This window comes from Rhea pennata, chromosome 3, assembly GCF_028389875.1.
Source record: "Rhea pennata isolate bPtePen1 chromosome 3, bPtePen1.pri, whole genome shotgun sequence".
NCBI lineage: Eukaryota > Metazoa > Chordata > Aves > Rheiformes > Rheidae > Rhea > Rhea pennata.
In genome coordinates, this window is record NC_084665.1 from 62,211,279 (window position 1) to 62,232,090 (window position 20,812).

General features: G+C 42.3%; 1 protein-coding gene across 1 annotated transcript in view; it reads left to right on the forward strand.

Annotated features, from left to right (window-relative positions):
* Positions 1-688: 688 nt before the first annotated feature.
* Positions 689-20,812, forward strand: part of PLAGL1 (PLAG1 like zinc finger 1) — a 49,191-nt gene continuing 29,067 nt past the window's right edge. The window contains exon 1 of the mRNA XM_062572437.1: positions 689-738. The gene's annotated coding sequence lies outside the window, so the exon portion shown is untranslated. The remainder of the gene's footprint in view (positions 739-20,812) is intronic.

Sequence of the window (20,812 nt, forward strand, 5' to 3'; positions counted from 1 at the left end):
GGACAAGAGGCCGTGGGCACAAGTCCCTTCAGGGGAAATGCCACCTGGACACTTACCCTGCTCGGTGAATATGCAATTACACCCCGTTTGCCCATGTCCAAGCCTGTAGCAAAGACCTAACCTAAGGAAGCAGAATAGGTACGTGTTCAGGGAATTTTTAATGCCGTAAGGTACCTTCCTTTAGCGTCATTAGCTATCACCAGTGAAAGGCAGGACATTTCTGCAGATCCTTAGAGGCAACGACAGCTCTGCGTTACCACAACGACAGTTTTGGCGGGCTTCAGGACGAGAATTTGCGACTTCCTTTTAAAAGCTTCCAGGCCCCAGAGGCAGAGCTGAGGCTCAGCATTACCCGCTCGTCCAAACCCCGCGAGTGTCCCCAGCGAGCCGCGCGTGTCGGTGGGGAAGCGGCGCACGCAGCCCGCCCGCGGCCGCGCCAGGCTCCCTGCTTGCGCCGGCGGCGGCGGCGGCGGCGGCGGCTGCGGGTCCGCCTCGGCCCGTCCGGTGCCGCTGCAGCCCCGCGGTACAGCTGTCCCCGCCCCGCCGCTCCCCGCGCAGCCCCGCGCCCGCTGCGCGCCGCCGCCCGCTGCGCGCGCGCGCGCGCTGCCCCGCGGAGCCGCCGCCGCCGCCACGGGAAGAGCCGCCGCCGCCGCGGGAAGAGCCGCCGCCGCCACCCGGCCGGGCGCGGGCGCGGGCGCGGGCGCGGGCGCGGGCGGCCCCGCGGAGCCGGGCCATGAGGTGAGCGTGGCCGCGCCGGGGGGTCCTGCGCACGGGAAAGCTCCCTGCCGCGGCGCGGAAAGCGAGTTACGCCACATGTGTCCGCCCTCAGGAGCCTGCTTTTATCTGTCTATCTATTTATTTAATTATTTTCCCGCTAAACTTTCTCACAAGCCTCTGCCCCCGGCCACTTCTCCCCCCCCCCCACCCCAACTTGTCCTCTTCGCCTTTTGCAAAAGCCTCGGGGTGGGCTGAGGCGTCTGGGCCCCGGCCTGCTTCGGGAATAAAAAGGCCTCAGAACCGGGGCGGCAGCGGGGGCCGCGGCGGCGGCGGGGGCCCGTCTGCCTTCGGCTGCGCTTTCTTGAGTGTTTCGACTCCGTCACGCTAAATCTAAAGGGCTTCTGCAAAGCGGATGCGCGGTGGTTGACTTGTCTTTTGACGCACGCTCTGTAGTAGCAGCCCTGTAGCATGAAACTGTGTTTTCACCTGGGAGGTTTATTTCCTCGTTAAACCAGCTGTGGGCCCAAATGTATACCCACCACTCGCCAACGGTTCTCAACGCTTGCCTCAAAATTCCTGCCGTCTTAAGCCACCACAGGGCAGTTTATGTCAGTATTTCATCCATCTTCAGCAGGATGACAGCTTGCTGTGGTCAGGTCTTTAGCTGTCGTCGGCTCCTATGGGAAACACGAGTTCTTTTTTCTGGGAGAGAAAGGTTTTGCCTCATGATAAGATTCGTGTTTTTATAAAGGGCACATAACTTTTTAAAATTTAACTTTTGTTTTTTCCTGTTAAAAATCTGAGTCCCACGTCTAAGCGATAGTTTCTTGAAAGTTGAAGTCAGGACAGCCAAACTTTTCTGCAAGTGCTGTTGCTTTTCCTGTGTGGTTCAGGCATGACAGTATGTACCTCCTTACAAAACAGGGCTGATGTTGCTAACCGCTTTTGTAGAGTGCTGTAGAACAGATTTAAATTATTTGGATCAGAGCACTAAGTAGTATTAACTGTCTTTAAAATGGGGGTTGAAATAAAGTCAGCTGAGGAGGGGTGATTAATTTTTGTCTTTTAATTTATGAAAGGCTTTATGGGACAAAATCCATGCTATGTTTTGGGTACATAATATTTGGGCACTTTGTCCAACATACGGGACTATTTATATCATCTTGATGTGTGTACTAGTGTGTTCACTAGTAAATACAAATACATGTATCTTCTTTTCCAGAAATGACAGGAGTGGAGGTACTTTGCATTATTGCCAAAAGATTAACAAATCTGACAAAATGAAGGAAGAGGTTCCAAGTCGAGAAAGCCCTCACAGCACTGCTGTTTTTTCCTCAACGCTCATGGAAGTCTGGTTTAAGAACCTTTGCTGTGATGGCCTGGTCCTTCAGAAGTACTTTTTAAGTTATTACTTAATCAGCCCTCTCAATATTGCAGTTGTAAAATTAACACCACCGCCTGGGACCTGGTTCTTAGTTATCTTGATGCTTGGCAAAAGGTCTGATAGGGCTTAGTCTTTTGTCTAAGCACTTGCAGCCATGCAAGGTGTCAAGTGCTGCTGTTCCAACTTGAACTTTTCTTGCTCACTTTGTGCTGAAATCAGTAGTGGGAAGTGGTACTTTTTTGAAATCATTAGTGTGAAATGGTATCATGATACCATTACATTTTTTGGTCAAGAGGTCAGTAGCGTTTCAAAGAAGAGCTCTCCTTTTCTCTTCCCTCACTGACTCCCATTGATCTCTTTGAGGGGCTGACTGCTGTCTTTTCGGGGGAGGGTAGTATGCTGGAGCCTGCAGCACTACAGTGATGAAATGTCTGTTCTCCTCCCATGTATTGGGTCTGGCATATTCTTTCTGCAAGAAAACTTCTCTTTATTCTTCTTGCCAGGTTTGCAGTGTTTTATTGATTCTGCACGTGCAACACCTCTGTAGTGTTCTGGCCCTTCTCTGGGGAGAAATAAAAATGCTGTCATTAGGAATTTGTTTTTGCTGCCTCTTCATGCAGCACCAGTCCGTCTCTATGAACGAGCAACAGTAATACCGTAAAACACGAAACGAGACTGAGCCAGGCAGGTGGTTCAGGGTGGAACATGAGCAGTTGCACTAAATGGGAATACGGATACAGTGACAGGATCAGTGACAAATTGTGTGATTATTATTTGATATTGCATGTGTTTGCTGCTGTGGTGCGGCTATGCATTCGGTGAATTTTCCACCACTAGTGTGCACTTAGTTGCCTTGCATTGTAAGTCAAAGTAGTCAAAATCTCATTTGCAAGCCTAATGGAAACCGGTGTCATTCCTGGAATACTATAACTATGTAATAGGCTGATTGGCACAGTGTTCTCAGTTTTTGAAGGGTCTCAGGGCATATGATTGTGATGTTTAAACAGGACCTGATGGTTCAGAATTTATGGCAGATGCTGCATATTGGTAATGGGGTAATTTGTGTAAAAAGTGTAAGCTGAGATGAGTGGGGATACAAACTAGAAATAAGATCAGAAGTATGCTCTTGCCTTTGGACCTGTGTGTCAGATTGAGAGCAGTCAGGGGAGGTATGAGTAGTTCTGTACAAGAAGGCAAACAAATAAAACAAGTGATTATTTCCTAAAGGCAGCAGGGGCTGTTAAATCACATACTTGGGTCTCCAAGTTTAGCCAGGTTGAAGCCTTAGATTGGCATCTTCAAATTTATTTCAAACTGTACTGAGTGTTTTTAAGATAAAAAGGGAGAGTTAAAACTATTTTGAGTACATTGCTTGCAGATTTTTTTTTAACATAGACACTTGTTTTGCATTCATTTTGGAAACAGACACTAAGCCAGCGGGTCACAGATTCATGCTCCATAACTAAAGACAATAACTTCTATTTCCTTTCAATTCCATAATCCGCTCTGTAATCAGAATCTCCTTGTTGTTGAGCTCTGTGAGCAAACACATTTCTTCTTCCCCTGCATGACCCTCTGCCAGGACTCAGTGGAAGGGAAAAAGCATCAGATAATTCCCCCCAGATTCTTACAACACATTTTTTCCACAATGTGTTATAGGGGTTAGGACCTGGGACTCTGTCCCTTCTTTCTTTCCGTCGCACACTTAACTTGGCTGATGTTTAAAAAAGGAAAGAAATCAAACCTTCCCCCTCACGCCACCCATAGATGAATACAAGCAAGGCACGTAAGACAGTGTGCGCTGTTGTTTGGTGTAAGTTTCATTCATAAGCACTTGAAGCTTATACCTAACTTTACAGACATACATAGTCCTCTTGACTTTAGTGAGAGTAATCTTGCTCACAAGACATTTGCAGAACCAGGGCATATATAAGATACACATTGCCAACCAATTCCCTACTGGCTTCACTGAAGTTTTATTTTAAGATGTTCCTGCTTTGAAAGATAAGCATGAATCAAGAAAGACTTGCAAATGCCAAGAGAACAGCAATCACACACTACTACTTAAGCATGTGCCACTGTACAACCTGCCACACCATTTAATAATCACTAAAACCAGAAGAAACTGTTTGCTCTTTTCCCGTGTGTATGGAAAGAAGTAGGAAATCTCTTTAAAATGATGCCAAGGACACTATTTTATGATAACTAGCAGGAAATAACAAAAGTTAGGACAGAGAGAAGGTCAGTCTCCTTGAACACTGTATAGGAAAATCCTGAAAGTTGATCATGAAGTTTAACTCCACACACATCCCGAGGATAATCAAGTAAACATTTTACTTCTAGCTTTACTTTATTGCTGACTTATTTCTTTCTTCACTGAATTCTTCTGAATATAGACTATTTGGCATTTGCTTTAGAAGAGTGTTTCAGGTTCAGGCTGTCTTCCCATATGAAGATCTTAAAAGAGACAGTATCTTTGTCCCTGTGCTTCTGGTATTCGCTCCTTTTCTCTGCTTTTTGTGAGAAGCAATCTGTACCATATAGGTACGGTACAGATTCATCTCACACTGTAAAATGGCCTGAATGGCTGTGCTAAACCACTGCCAGGGATACCCTGGTAAACTAATTCTGTCTTTGAGGGAAGAATAAGTCTGCTTTTAACTTCTCCTTCCTGCACCTAGGACACTATTTTAGTAGAAGCTGTTTCATAAGCAACTTGAGATAGGGAAATTTGTACGTTTTGAATAGCATTACCGCTCATAATTCCAAGTCTATAAATTGTATGATAAGGCATTAATTTATAATTCTGATGAGTTAGAGAGATTATGTGTGTCCCATCACATTGATTAGTTCCCTATGTTTTCTCCCATTCAATTTCTTTGATTTTAAAAGGATGTCTCTGGACTCATTGATACTGGATATTCCCTTGCTAAACCCCTAAAAAACTTCAGTAGAAATAAAATGCTGAACCATAAAACATGCATTTCTAGGCCTGGTGGTGGGTTGTAAGAAGGTTCAAGGTCAGCTGAATCATGCTGGATTGGTAACTCAGCATCTTAGTTATTTTTTCATAGTTGATATTTTTTCTCTAGAGAACCTCAACTTGGAAGTGAAGAAAAAGGTTTAGGTCTTTGAGTTGCTACTAAACCTTTGAAGACATTAAACAGATACAAAAGAAAACAGTAGTTTTTGTCTGCATCAATGAAGAGCCTGAAAAAGTAGCTGTGAGGAGGGGAAACTGTGTGCATTTCATCTCATTCATCTCAGCTCAGCTGCTGCTGCTACTGGAACATAAGACAAGGTGTAGGGAAGTCACAGGGACACACAGTCTGCTGTGAGTGGCACCTAGTCCTGACTCACCAATGCTCAAGCACTGGGCAAAGATAACCCGCCAGCCCTGTCTTGCCCACAGAAGTCAGAGAGTAAGTGCTAACCCTCATCCCCCCTCACTGCTGGGAGTCGGTCCGGTGTCATGCAGACAGGTTCGCTGTCGCTTCCTTCTCCTTCCCTACTGCCCCTGCTCTGAGGAAGCACCAAGTGGGTCGGTCCTTGGAGGATGCTTGTTCATGCCTTTTTATGTACATCTTGGTGAGAAGCAGGGTAGTTGTTTCCTTTGTACAATGAGGTATAATGGAAGATATGTGTGTAAATTGATACTATTCTTTTTGTCTCATACGGTGCAGTGGGTCTTCTGACAAGGGAGAACTTGTGGGCAGAGTGGGCTAAAGAGGTAAGGTAGTTCAGCTGGTGGCTGTCCAGACCCATGTGTTGCACACAGAGTTGTTGTAATGCTAATTGTGAACTATATGCATGGAGGGGCCTTGCAGGCGATCTGCCAGAGCAGTCCCATCACAGAAACTCCTCGTATGGGATGGCTCACCCCAGTCACTGCACAGAAGGCAGTATGCTTCATCCTTGCAGTGATACTAAGTTTCCATGATGGGGAAAGCTGTATGTGCTCTGGGTAGCCAGTTCGGGAGAGCTACTCACTGCAGCATGGCAAGGTTCATCCACAAATTAATAACTTTTCCAGGCTCATCCTGCTGGGAGGCAGCATCCCCATATCAGTCTCCTGATGCCGCTGCCTCTCAAAAAATCGTCTAAAGAACTGTGGCAAGAAATATGTGTTTGTACCAAATGCTGAGCAGCAGCTTGTAGCATGCACAGAATGTGGCCACCAGTGTGGTCAACCCTGTGGAAGGGGCATACAAATCCCAAGCGTGATGCAGGTGGGCTAGAGAGAGCAAAGAAACTGCTGTTGTGCCCTGTGCCGCCCACCCGATATCTAGAGCAGACAAGGCTGTGATACATCATTTGCTCCAAGTCTTCTACTATGGCACAGGTAAGAAAGCCAGCATAGACATGCCATGCCTTTTTTCAGGGTCCAAAGTAGAATTGCACTTAGGAAGATGTTATAGGATAGCAGTAGCTAATCTATGATGGCAAATACAGTAGCAAACAAATGTAGTGCAGTGGGCAGCATTTTACTCTCCTCCTCTGCTTAGTGCACGTTTCTAGGTTTTGTTGCTGTGAATAGTGTTGAAGGACTGTTGAGGCAAAAGGAAGGTATCTTCTGCAAAGGTATCATGTACATCTTCCAGTGAGAAGCACAACAGTAAAAGTCCTACCTGCTTTTTGGTTATTAGCTGTCATTTTAACTTTGTTAGATTACTTTGGCTAGAATATTCCCCACAGCTGTATAATGTGATCAACACCATTTGTTCGTCCTGTCTGCCCTATTCTGTTCTATCCTACAGAAATAAGTAACGTTAGAGCTGATACGGCTTTTTTTAAAGATGAAAACAAAGAGAGCGCTGCAAGGCTGAGCAATATATAAGTGATTTATAAAGCGTGAAATTCTGTTCTCCAGTGCCTTGACAGATTGTTGTCCCACCCAGAAAAGATACCGAGAATCTAAGCATTATGTTGCCTTGCAATAATAAACAATTGAAGGACCAGTGAAGTACATTTTAAAAACACGACTAGTTCAAAGTGTATTTTGTCCCCAGAGAGGTGACTATTCACTCAGTGTCAGGAAGAGAAAGAGAGTCATCTCCGCATGTGTGGTGTGTTGAGTGTACGTGCAAAGTCAAGGTTGGTGGTGTAAAAGGAAGGGAAGCGGCAGTACCCAGCACAGATCTGGAATAAGGCAGCAACAAAAGGCAAAAGAAAGATAATGAAGTACCGGAAAGTATTAGCTAAAGGAAAGAAGTTACTGTCAACATAACTGAAGTTGGATTGAAGAATAGACGAGAAACTGCTAGGTGGAAAAACAGTACAAACCCCAGAGATGTGTTTTGTTAACATAAGAAGTTTCATTCAAATCCAGATGTTTCATTCAAATCTTAACCTTCTGCACAAGGAGGATTTTGCTAAGCTTTTAATATTCTAGACAACAAAAAACTTTACACATACCAACCAGGCTGCTTTCAGGCCTTTCTTTTTTTCTTGTATCTTGGTGGGAGTTATGGCTCACCTGCATCATTGGGGAAGCAAAATCCATTATGCCTTTCCCAAGGGGATTTGTATTTTTAACTCATTAAACAAGGAGCTAGTAAGAGCCAACGTAACTATTTTCTGCTCTGACTGTGCTTAGCAGCAGTCACCCATGTTAATTAAACAGGTGACTTAATACCACTGCACACCACAGCTTCTTGCAGTGAAGCAGCAGCAGGCAGTTTGCCTGTTGAAATCAGGTGATTTGCCTGTTGAAATACAACCTTGCTGTGTTCTTGGTGCTCATCCAAGAGGAGCTCTGGGCTGCGGACCAGGATGGATCCACACTCACTTGGATGAGGCTGCTCCTCCCCACCCTGCTGTCAGAGCACTGCCCATGGAAAGGAAATTTTAAAATGAGAATGTGATGTGCCTGGTGCAAAGGCATCATTTGCTGCCTGTAAACCAGGCAGACAAAATAGGCCTTGCGAATTTTGGTGGTGCCAGCAGGTGCTGATGAGATCAAGGGAAATCATGTTAGGTGAGGATTTCCACAGTCAACAGGGGGCCTGGTATATCCCAGATGAGGGAGCCTATAGCTGTTCATTACAAATCGCTGCTTCATTACAAATTCACCGAAACTGACATTTTTGAAAACTGCTTTGGTTTCAGTAACTCAGCATCTTTGGATAAAAGTGTGGTTTACTGGAAGTATTCTGACTGGTTCATGACTTACTTACCTGTTTTTGCAAACCTGGCAGTCCTTTCCATGCAAAACAAGCAAGCAAGTAGGCGAAGTTAGCATAACGTTTAATGTGAAAGCTGTAAAGATCTTGATTGACATTCTGTAGTTCTAGAAAATATTCTGTGTTTTGTCTTCTGCGAGCACAAGGCACGGAAGGCGAGAGGATGAAACATTTCTTACCGCATATGGACAGTCACGGTGCCCTGCTTTGGAAACATGTCACTTTGGATTTTTACTTTTGCTTGGAACGAAAGATTCCAGAGGAGCTTTAGATATCCTGGAAGTTGCAGATGGACCTTAATGATATTCTTATCAGTGCTCCTGCCCAGCAGGGCTTCTGGGCCCTGTTACTCCCTCGCAACAGCTGCCAGTGACAAGAATAATTTTCACACTTGGAAATCATCTTTACTTGCCCTGGGCACGTTTACACACAGTTATTCTTAGCAAGAATGATAGACAGAATCATCCTCCTTCCCTTTTCAAAATCACATTTCTGCTTGATTTTAAAATCGTGAATTTGGCGTGCAGCTTTTTCACTGAGTTTGCTAGCGTATGTGAAGCTCATTGATTATTAATAATTTATACTAGTTTTCCAGCAAAATGAAGAGATGCTGCCCTGAGAAGTATAGATGAGGAAGAAAAGAAAACAAGAATGAATGAGAGACTAACTTGATTTTCACTCTTTATCTTATTCTAAAAGAAGAGAGAAGAGTGGGTTTTTTCTTTTCTGTAAGTTATTCTTTCAGTTTCTGTGATTTGTCTGCATTACAGCTTCAGTCTCAGAACTCTTTGATCTTTGCAAGCATCAGTGCTCGTGCAGACAAATATTTACAGGTGTCTATAAAAAGGAAATTTTATGCTCTGAACCTCTAGCAAAAATGTTGAGTTACAGAGTGTGTGAGAGCGTATTAGAGGTCATCAATGTGAGTCAGTTTTGAGAAGGAGTTGTGGATCTTCATTAAAAAATGGTTAGTCAAATTTTTGCTGATTTTTTTCAGCTCTTTTATCAGCATTTAAAATAGTTGGCATTTGAAAGTAATTTAAAATAGGACATTGCAGAAATGATTATTAACTTTTTAAATTATTTGGAAAAGATTTTTAGTATATAAAAATTCAAACGTTTTAAATTTTATTTCATACCTAAATCAGTAAAAGAGTTCACAAAATACTTGAAGACAATGTAAAATGAGCACATTTTAGATCTGGAAAATATTAGCAGGATATATTAATATAATGCTTTTTACTTGTCAAACTCTCTAATTTATGAGAATATTTAAATCTCTCTAAATTGTCTTTGTGGCTGGTGATTTACATTCATCATTTCATTAATCATCTGATTTCCTATGAAAATGAATAATCTGATTATGGATTATTCTAAATTCCAATCTGATAGCAAGAAATACCATGGATCTATTTAAGTTCTAAAGTTGCTATCAGACTTCTAATGGCATAATTGGATTCCAGACTCAGTTAAATTGCAAAAGGTAATAATTTTTTAATCATTTATTTTAGCAAAAGGTGAACCTATGGAGTTGCAGGACATCTTAAAACAACGTCTTTGGGAAAACTGTGAACTGTGCCTTCAGCATGTCCCAGCAGAGCATTGATTCTGAATGATAATGATTCTCCTAATGCTAATCTGGTTACCATGTGATGACATGGACCATTTGTTAGAAATCCTGTTTTTTTTTTTTAACACTGTAGCAGATGTTGGAGGCTAGAATGTCATGGTGCAACAAGTGAAATACGCTCTGATAGTTCTACTGGCACTCTAAGTAGCCTATGGTGGGGGCTTTTGAATTACCCTAATTTCTTCTTCCTGCAGACCTCACGTCCTGTATGATCATCTCACAGAATATGTTCACAGAGACTTTAGAAATTATTCGAATGGCCTTTTGGTAACCTGGGGTACAAATGTCAAATGTCTAGGTTGTTTTGGGTTACTTTCCATTAACTCGCTGAACCAAACTGAATGAATGCTTCAAATGTCAAAGTTGGGAGTTGAAGAGGTCACGGAACTGAGTGCAGAAATAAGAAGGACAAATGACCTCTTGCTGAACTTTTAATGAAAGGTTAAAGATCACCAGATTTTTTTCTAGATTATTGTTACAAGCTTTTCTATATCAGAAATAATGTTTAACTTGATAAATGATCTTCTTTCTCTCCATGGCTGGAGCCCTTGAAGAAATTAAAGAGAATCCAAGTTTGTTTCTGGAAAAAAAAAGCCAGGTGGATAAATGACTATAATAAAAATGATGAACTACTGAAATACTGGGTATGTTTTATATATATGCTTGTATTTGCCATTCATTAATCCGTGGTGCACCAAATTTCAGGTTTCTAGTTTAGTATTGATTTTGAAGTTAATGGTTATTTTCGTAACCATGGTGTTTTTTCATTCTGTGGAGATAGTTGCTGAACTCTTCCTTCCCAGTCTCTACAGGGCTGTTCAGCCTTGGTGTTGTTACTCTGACTTCAAAATTCCTTCCTCATTCTCCAGTATTGAAAAAAAGAAGCTGGCACAGACAACAGCCAGTCTCCTTTAATTTATTCCAGTTTCAATTTTGCTTCAGAAAAAAGTAGACTATGTTACTATGCAGGATGAAATTGCAAGACTGCAATTTTAAACAAGCATGAACATTGTACATTTAATGCAGTGGTTTTTGGCTTCTTGTTTGAGTAATGTGCAAGAAGTGGCACAAGATCCCAGCAAAATTTGTGCATCCTACAGTTGCTGAGAAGGCTTCCAAAGCAGATCTGTGAAAGGAAGGGGTCTAGTTATAACGTTATGTTACAAGCTGTCAGTCTGGAAACACCAGAGGTTCAGCTGATCTTTAGTTGTCAGCGAGGAGCAACTTTTTCCTCTCTCCTTTATCTGAGAAAGAGGTTGTTAAGCTGAATATGAACGCGGATTCAGTGTATTGCATATGTATCTATATCTGTGTTTACTCAGGAATAATCTGTGAGCCACACTTTGATTATGCAGCAATATAATGATTCTGAAAATCAACAATGTGGTCTACACAAGAAAAAATTAAGGAAAAAGCCAAATAGTATTTGAAAATGTGTAATTTTCATTAATCAAGTGTATATATGCAGTGTTTGGAGGATTTTGATTTTTTTTTTTTTGAATTGGATACCTTAGACATTCTAAACACTATTTTGAAAGATAACTCCTAAAATTAACGTACTTTTTTAAAAAAGAGAAAAATAAATTATAACTGGAAGAATGACTTAGTTCCAGTAGAACGTATTGGAATCCCTGATGATTTGATCCCTGATGATCCCTGATGATTTAGTGTAATGGCTCGAGTTCAGTAAATTAGCTTTAATAACAGCCCTTTGCACCTGAAGCACATGAAATGATAAGTTGGATTTTTCATGAAATATCACATCATTTCACAAACACGAATAAGGGTGAAAGAACTTAGGTTCGTACTGCTGAATTTGCCAGTGGCAAGTCCAACTCCAGTTGACAGAAAATCTCGGAGCATTCAGGTGGCAAAGAAATTTGAGGGAAGTGGCGGATACCTGTTAACTAGTGCAACATTTGTGGCACTTAATTAAAAAAATCAGTAACTTATCTTTCTTCCTCACATAATAAATTCTTATCCTGTTAAAAATCTTTGTTTATACTCTAGCTTGAGTTTTGAGGATGTATTAGTGTTATCGTTGCTTTCTTCAGACCACTCAAGCACTTCACTAAGTGTGATGCATCTAAAAATGTGTGCGGATAACCTGTAAAAATACCTGTATTGTGAACCTGAAGTCCTCTTTCAGGTAAAACTTCCACAGTAAGTTAATTATAATTTCACAGCATTGAATCTTAAAGCTTTTAAAGAAACTGAAAGTTTCTACTCTGAAAGTAGAATTTGACCGAGTAATCTGAATATTAGTATTCACGTAATATAGCAGCAACGCTGCCCTGAAATAGAAAGATGCCAGATACTCACATGTGGATGATGATGTAGATGTGTGCAATGTTTGTGAGTATCCGAAGCCAGAAGATTTTAAAATACTGTGATCTAAGCAAGATATATAAGTAAGAGATTGGCTTCCAGATAACTAATCTATTTTTATGATTTCCTGAAATTCAGTTATGTTGTTGAAGTTGTTACTAAATATGGCAGTATTCCCCCTTTTTGGTCACAGGTGTGATTGTTGCAGCGTGTGGGCTTACCAGCTGGTTCATCTGTGTCTCTCTGCTGTGGGTTTGATTTGTCATGTTGGAAAGCTGGCAGCTACTAGTATGTTTTATTTGTAGTGAGCTTATTAAAGATGATACTGTTAAGGCCAAGTTTTTTGTAAAACCTTTGTTTAGCTCCAGGAGACTTGTTGACTTTTTTGTGGTAGGTTGCCTGAAGAGAATGCAGTTGTGTGTAGGGAAAAAGAAAAGAAATCTGCCTGTCATTCTGAGAAAAGTGGAAATGACTGCTCTCCCCTACAGCGAATGCCTCTTCTTAAAAGGAATATTAAAATTCAAGTCTAAAATGATGAAAATGGTTTAGGCAATATGTTAAGGAAGAGCATCTCACAGAAAAAAAAATGTTTTGTCACGTGGTTTCATGCAGGTGGGATTTGTGCTTGCTTTGTTTTGGTTTAGTCCCGAGTTTCAACAAATAGACCAGCAACTTCTCTACAGAGTCATTGAAATGGAAATGTTTTTGCCCTCTGCTGTGGAATGCAAGCTATTTAAGGAATGTTCCTGGGTCTTTAGGCTTTTTTAAACTCACACTTTCAAGACTTCTTTTTAGCTTCTTTCAACTGTTTCTCATAACAAAACAAGCATCCAGAAAGATGTTTGGTGCCTTGATCTTGACCCAGCAAAATAACGAAGGGTAGTTTGTCTTTGCATGTACAAATGGTTCCCTTCAAGTCAATGGTGGCAGCATACAGGCAAAAAGCAGAAAAGCCTTGCTGGATCAAGATCAGAGAGCTGAATGCTTTGCAAAGCCAGGCTGCAATGCAGCCCTTGGTAAGGTAAGGAGAACAAGGCATTTGGGACCCGTCCCTGGGGCCCCATAGGGCCGGCAGATGCCCTGCCGTAGCCATCCGCTGGAGTTCCCAGCCCCAGAGCTTGAGGAACCCCTGCAGGTGCGCTGCTTCCCTCCATGGACTGTCTTGGGTTTTGTCCCCCAAAAAGCTGGGCTTCAAGACTCTTCCTCGCTTGAAGTCAGGATGTTTGTGGGCCTGCGACTGCTAATGCTTCAAGCTGATGCGGGAACAATCAAGCAACAAAATATAACAGTGTAAAATCAGATATATGCAGTTTCATTTCTTTCTGAGCATTGGATTAAGATTTTACACCAAGGTTCTCTCTGACATACTTGGAATTTATCTGTTTTTTTTTGCTCTCTCTTCTTAAAAATATGGTTTACTAGGGTTTCTTCTGCCATCAGTGAATAGGAGCTAGACAAAGACTCTCCTTGATGTATTATCTGACACTAGTTTTTTGCTGACCAGAGTAGACCAACATCAAGTGACATGAGGCAAGGAAAACTTTGATGAGAAATATTGCCCTGTTTCAGAATAGGGCAAACTTGCTTGCCTAGAAACAGAGTGAGTTGTGCGGGATTTTTTGTCTTTGGGTTTTCTATAAGACACAGGATATCAAGTGTGTCTGCTTTTCATGAAAATTGATTTTTTTTAAACTGGAAATAGACTTGGAGGGATTAGGCTCATATGTGGACCATATTTCATGGTGCTGTATGCAGAGGTGATTGTAACCAGATTAGAATTGACCAGTTGGTGCAAAGAATGGAAAGACAGGACTTCTTTTGTGCATTCTGTCAGAATTTATAAATCAGCATAACTTTGGCAAAATAATAGTCCAAAAATTATTGAAGTCAATGGAATGCCTGAGCTCTTGAAGTCACTGGAAATTGGCAGGGCTCTTTGTTGCTTGCATACCAAGCCATTTAATTTTTAGAAATGCTTATAAAGCTACAAAGTATCCTTCAGCAGCAGTACTATATTTATGCATTTGTATAAATTGTGTGTGTGTGTATATGTATATACACACTTCAAAACGTATCAAGAAGCTGTACAAAATATTCTTGGTAAACTTATTAGAGAAACCACATCCTTGACTGCATTACTGCTTTCTACCCACATTGTCTCCATTGTAGTTTTGTGCACAGTTCTTTTATATCGGTATAGTCCTTTGTAAAAGAGATGCTCCATCTATGTCTTACAATTGTTGTTAGTTTTTGCATTCACAAGTCAGACTTCCATGTGAGGCCACTTCTGCAATATCGATGAGGCAGATTGCTAAAACTGGGATGCAAATGCTTCTATGTTGTTATGCTGAACTTCTTTGTTTAATCAAGAAAATATAGTAAAATACTGTAATGGTAAAAGAGCTATGCTATTTTAAATTATAAAATAATTACATAATTCAAAATTATTGTGATTTTATGAATGTATAGGTATGTTTAATAGTTTTTCCATTAAGGGCTGCTCTGCAGTCAATACAAAATACACAGATTTTCACTAGTAGCTATTTGATGAGTTGTACTTAACATAGACCAAATCCTGATTGTGGATGCACATGTGGGGTTAAAAAAAAATTTTAGGAAAGATTCACAAAATCTATATAAGTATTTCTGAATGGAGATTTTGGCCCTGCATATTATTTTTCTTCTGTTAGTGCTTAAATGGTTTCTATTTCATTATAATTTTCTTTCTCTTTCATCAGTTCAAGAGAACAGAAACTGTAAGCATAAATACAGATGGTCTATACGCAAATGCTAGTGATAGCCAAAATGGAACAAGGTGGAAACGCTAATGGGATTTTAAGGCTGTATAATAGCTGCCTTGTCTGCTGAAGGTGTGCTTTCTCACGGGTGCAACATGAGGCAGAAGGCCTGCTGAAAGAGAAACCCTGACAACCAATTGCCATAAGGGGAAGAGAGCTCTTCCTGATTTAATCTCTTACAATGTAAGTAGGTTAAGTGTGGTTTTCCTGTCAGGTCTTTGCTTCTGTATCTTAAGGACACTTGCAATTGTGTTACTTTGTTTATATGTTTTGAAAAAGTTCTTTTGCTTGCATTTTACCTTTACTCCATTAAAATGTGATGAAAGGTTCTTGGATAACAGTGAGTCCTTAGGATTACCTTAGGATGTGTGAATCTATAGGCAAAGGTACAAGTGCCCTGGTTGTCCAGCACGTTCTTTATAATATCTGAAATATAACACAGTGTCCCCTTTTGAGCTGCCTGAGTAAGGTGGAGGGATGGCTTCACAGCCTCAGGAGAGGAGTCTTCCAGCAACTGATTAACTAACACATCTCTCTGGCATGCAGCAAGAAACTGAGGTGCCTTCTTGAGCCGTATGGTGTCAGATCATTACAAGAGTATGCCTGCGCTGGAAAACAGCGTTGCTTTTTGTGGCAGACCATTGTGCTGTAGGTTACGTAAGGAACTTGGCAACATCCACTGAGGGTTTGTAAGCAGCTAGTCTGTCGTAGATGCTCTCTCGGTCACAACAGCTGTGGTTCTGCTCAGAGTGGATTGATAATTCAAAAAGTGTATTCCAGGTCTTCATCTCTGCATGATATAGGTGTCTTCTGCAGACAGCATGTTATCCTGTCATTTCTCTTAGGCAGATGACATCATCACGCAACTGATGACAGCATGAGGGTGATAATATGCAAACTTTTACTCCTGCTGCTAGTTATCTCTTTCCACATCTGTGCTTGCTTTTCCTCTTGCTTTCTGGACAGGGATGCCAGGGAAAGTAGATGTATGTCTTCTGGAAGAGCATCAGGTCAAAGGGTGAGCCCTGACACAGATATCAGTGTGAGAATGCTGCGGCATTGCAGGCAGGGCTAGCTAGTTGCAGTCTTGCATTGCAGATATTGTGAAGGTCCCTCTTGGATATGTTCTTTGGCCTGCCTTGCAGTGAACCTCCTCTCTCCTCAAGAGTAGATTCAGGTTCAGAGAAGCAAGTGCTGATTGGTGAGACTGCATCATCCTCCTAGAAATCTGCAATAACCTGCAGTGAGTACAGGATTTTGGATGAGACCTGCCTTCAGAAACCTCATCCAGATGTTGTAGGCACAGGATGAGTAGAGTGGGCAGCCTTTGCTGCTCCTCGTACTGCCAGTCAGTGTTCAACCATTTAGGAATGAGAATATCCATGGTTAGTAAGCTGATTATCAAGGTAATCGTTCACAGTCTTCACATCCGTCTTATGGACATCATGAGCCATCTCAGAGGTCCTGGGCAGACTGATCTCCCCTGCTGTGCATTTGTTTGTGGGGGGCCACCTTCCCTCTGCTGCAGCATGGACCCCTGTCCTCAGGTAGGGCCTCATGGACTGTTACCAGAAACTCTCTGACTGATTTCCTTACTTCTGTACCATCCATATCAGAACAAAAGAGGCAACAGGCATTCCCTTTCCCTCTGGGGGCTATGGAAATCCCAGGACTCTCCCACAGCCACTGTATGTACCCACCACAAGCCACACACATTTGTTGTGTGCCCACTACAATAACTTCTAAAACACAACATGCGTAGTATCTAAATTTGTAGGAAATTACAACTGGTGGAACAACTAAGCAAGAAATCCCCAAACCTAAAAGTGTCCTACTTACCTCCTACACAAACATCGTCTGCAGCATCCTTCTCTGCCTGACCTGCAGTGCAGAACCCTTCCTCACTGCCTCTTACAAATGCATAACCCTCTTTCCCCACCACCAGGCACTGAACATTTCCTCATTCAATGAATGCCTGTAATCGCTGCCTTACTGTCTGTAAATGCTGTCAACTATCTCTTATACTTATTCCATCAAGTGCTATTCATCCTAAATACTTAAGCTAATTTCCTGATATCTGATATATCTTGATATCTGAAAGCCTGCTATGACCCCAGAAGTTCTTGCCTCAAATTAATTGTCAGGGCTGCAGTTTCTGTTTGTGGGAAATATCCCCCACTCTCTTCCTCCTCTTTTGCCTATCCACTCATGAGGAAGAAGAGTGTTTAAAAGCAAACAAACTCAACTTCATTTGGCTGTGTGTGCAGCATAGCAAGTTTGGCCAATCTACCTGCAATGCTTCATATAAAGACCAATGTGATTTAAAAGAAGTGAAAACACAGAAAAACACTGAAGCCAATGGGGCTGTTAAACTGAGGCCAACATGGCCAGTGGCCAGCTACCTAAGTTTAGATTGATAAGTTGCCAGTGTGACCAGAAACCACCAGGCACCGTGCCTAGTTGGCACAGCATAAGTGGCTGCCATGACTCTGCATGTGCCATTCTGCATGTGCTTGCATCCCCTTTAGACAGGGTGCAATACGCTGTGCAAGAGCTCCCTTCATTTGCCGGAAGGCTGACCTAGAAGCAGGAGAGTGCATATGGTGGTTGTTTTCTGCAGCAAGAAGGATGGGACGTTCTGGGCCCATGTTGAAGGTAACTACGGGGAGGAGTTGGAACAGCTTATGAAGAAGCTCTTAGCTCTGCTTATGCTCCCTTGCCTCTGCAAATACACCCTTGCTGTGATTGTTCTCTGTCTGTCGAAGATAACACCATGGCTGACTGCTGAAAGAGGGGTAGGTAGTTCATTATGTCAGTGCGCCTACTGCTCTGTTGTTCTGCAGATGACTTCTGTGGCTTATGTTGCAGTGATTTGGGATGCCCTCAAGGATGCCTTCACTCTTGATTTGTAGTCCAAGTACTGGACATAGGCATTATGGGGTTGCTGCTGCAAATGCTTCTTCGTCTTCCTCTGTAGGGAAGAACAAAGAAAATCTCTCAGTGTTTGAGGGCCCACGGAGAAACAACCTGGTGATTTATGGTTGTCCTTTTCATAGTGCCCTCGTTCTCTAGGACAAATTATTTTGCAGTGGAGTCTTGTTCCTTTGACCATCTCCTAGGAGGACTGTTAGGAGTGTAGATCAATATAAGGTGATCTGCATCTAGTGGCACTTGCATGCCATGTGGAGCAGTTGGTAAATGGCAGCATTAGGAAACTGATTTCCTCTTGGCCTCAGATTGAAGAAGGCAGTCTTGTCGGTATGGACAAAAGGGAGGGAAAGGAAGAGACAACCTGCGCAACAGCACTTTTCTGCTGTATTTTTTGTAGCGGATTGTGAGTAATCAATGAATTGAGAATCTCCTCATGCTTCTAGTATCTCCCCTCTCACCCCAGGCACAGATGAGCATTTCGAGTGCAGTGAAGACGCCACATATCTGTTTGTGTTGCTGTGTTTCACACAGCTTTTCTTCCAGCTCTAAGAGTGATCTGACTTTGTGTGCTGCTGTGGGTGGTCTAACCAATTCAGGTCGTCACCTTTCCTCCCCTACCCCTGGAATGCCTGCTGCTGTGGAGTACTTCTGCTTCCCCTGTTCTCAGTACGTCGATGTGGCAAGCTCCACTCTGGTAGAAACAACACCTATAGCACCTCTGGTGATGGTAAATAGAGGACATTACTCAGAGCACATCTGATGCCATTCTGAGCTATGACTGTCCTTATGCCAAGGGGAATGGTCTGCTGTCCCAGCGGATGTATGTGCTCCTTCTTCTTCTCCCTGCTCCCTCCACTACCATCAAAGTAGATGATTCAATAGAATGATTCAACCAAACCTTAAATGGGTTTAATGCATGGACCACAAAGTCACTGGAATGTGGCTGGGTGGCAGATGCTTGAAGGATGGGGAGAAGATGGGCTGAGGTTGGACTTTTTCCTGCCAAGAGACTGCTGCAGACCAGGTGTGGTAGGATGTAGATAAACTGCTGACACAAACCATATGGAAGGGGAGAACTTGTGTGTGATGCTTTAACAGATAATTGCTCTGTAAACCAAATGCTTGCAAATTAAATCATTTCCCCTAGTAATTTAGGGGAGAGATGAAATCTCTAGTAGTTCATGACACTGCTTTGACAGTGACAACATATGGCCTGCTGTGTTTGGGAATGAGAGGGCTGGCATGTATACAGCGACATATGGATGCCATTAAAATCCACTGTTCCCTCCACAGGACCAAAGTTCATAAAAATTAATACTACAAACAAGTGCCTCACTCTTGTTCAGAGTGGAGTCAAACTGCAAAGTGGTTTTTTGCGACATGAAAGTATTTTCTGGCTGATACCAGGCTAAGAAACTTGCTGCTTAGAAAGCCTGCTCTCGGCATGGCTGTTTTCATCTAGGAAAGAAGGCCTATTTCTGTCTTTTTAGTCTTATTCTCCTTTACTACTTCTGTCACACATATGCACACAGTCCCAGTCTGAGACAAAATCTAGTTTATACTAAGATGTATGTTCACTGTTTTAGCAGTGGACAGTGGCTACAGAAGAGTAGTTGATGTGCTGGCTCTTCTGCTTAGCTCCTCATGTTTAGCTTTGCCCTTGATCTGAGATGGAAACAATATACCAGCATCCTGGGTGTTTTCTGCCTGGCTTCTTACAAAAACGGACCCAAAGAGCACTACCACAGGACCTGATTCATTTGTTTAAACATAAGCTTCTAGTGCTGTCTCAGATGCCCTGGGTAGTCCTGCCTGGCTTCTAGCTCCTGGTCCAGGAAGCAGCTGTTTTCCTGTACAACCAGTGTTACTTCCCTTTGCCTCATGTGGATGCCTCAGATACCCTAGGGCATCTCAAGAGGCACTAGATAAATATACATGAGCAATTGAAGTGTCTTTGCTTGTAGTGTGCTTGTAGACCTGCTGTAGGTCTCTGATGAGCTGCCTGCTATTGATTTTATCCCCTGGATGTCAGGGAATGTGTGCAGCCCAAATGTGGGGAGAATCTTTTTGGTTTTGTACTGGAAGTCTGAAGTTTCTGAAATAAAGACTACAGCATACCTCTCAACCACCCCTCACTGCCCTCTCTCCCCCCAACACAATTACTCTTTAAAATGCAAAGCATACACTTGTTAGCTCTTTAGTGAAGGCAGCATGGGTTTGAAAGAAATATTCTAAGCGTATGGGAAAGACTGGGCAGCTCTTTATATTTTGATGTCAAAACTCTTCCAACTTCTACAGTTTGAAGCATCTATAAAGTGTGTTTTCTTTGCGTAATATCTTTTATGCTAGGACTGACTGTATTTACATCCATGAGGATTTGGTTATGTTGTGATTAGATATATAGTATTATAGCAAGCATGATTTATTAAGTGTGTCATGGTCTTGGGATGAGGTCTATGAGTGCTTACAAATGGAAATACAAAAATTTATCAGTTAGATAAATGCAATTATTGTACTTGTTATGTTGCTTAGTGGTGATCTGTATTTACATCATTGTTGAGTAAACGATGGGGGGAATGCTTATCATGGCTGTTCTTATGTCAATTGCATGTCCTCAAGCCAAGGCCACAACTTAGATGCTTATATTGGGTCACCAGGAGTTTCATCTTCTCAAACTTGAAACTGGCACTTCAGTCTACTCCTAAATGGCAGCAAGTAGCACAGTCACAGCTTCTTCATCTCACTTGTGGACAATCCAGTGAAGTCACCGCTTTTTTTTTGACGTGTTCTCACCAGCAGGTTACTGATTCCTCTGCACCTCATCCTGCTCTGTGTTCTTAAC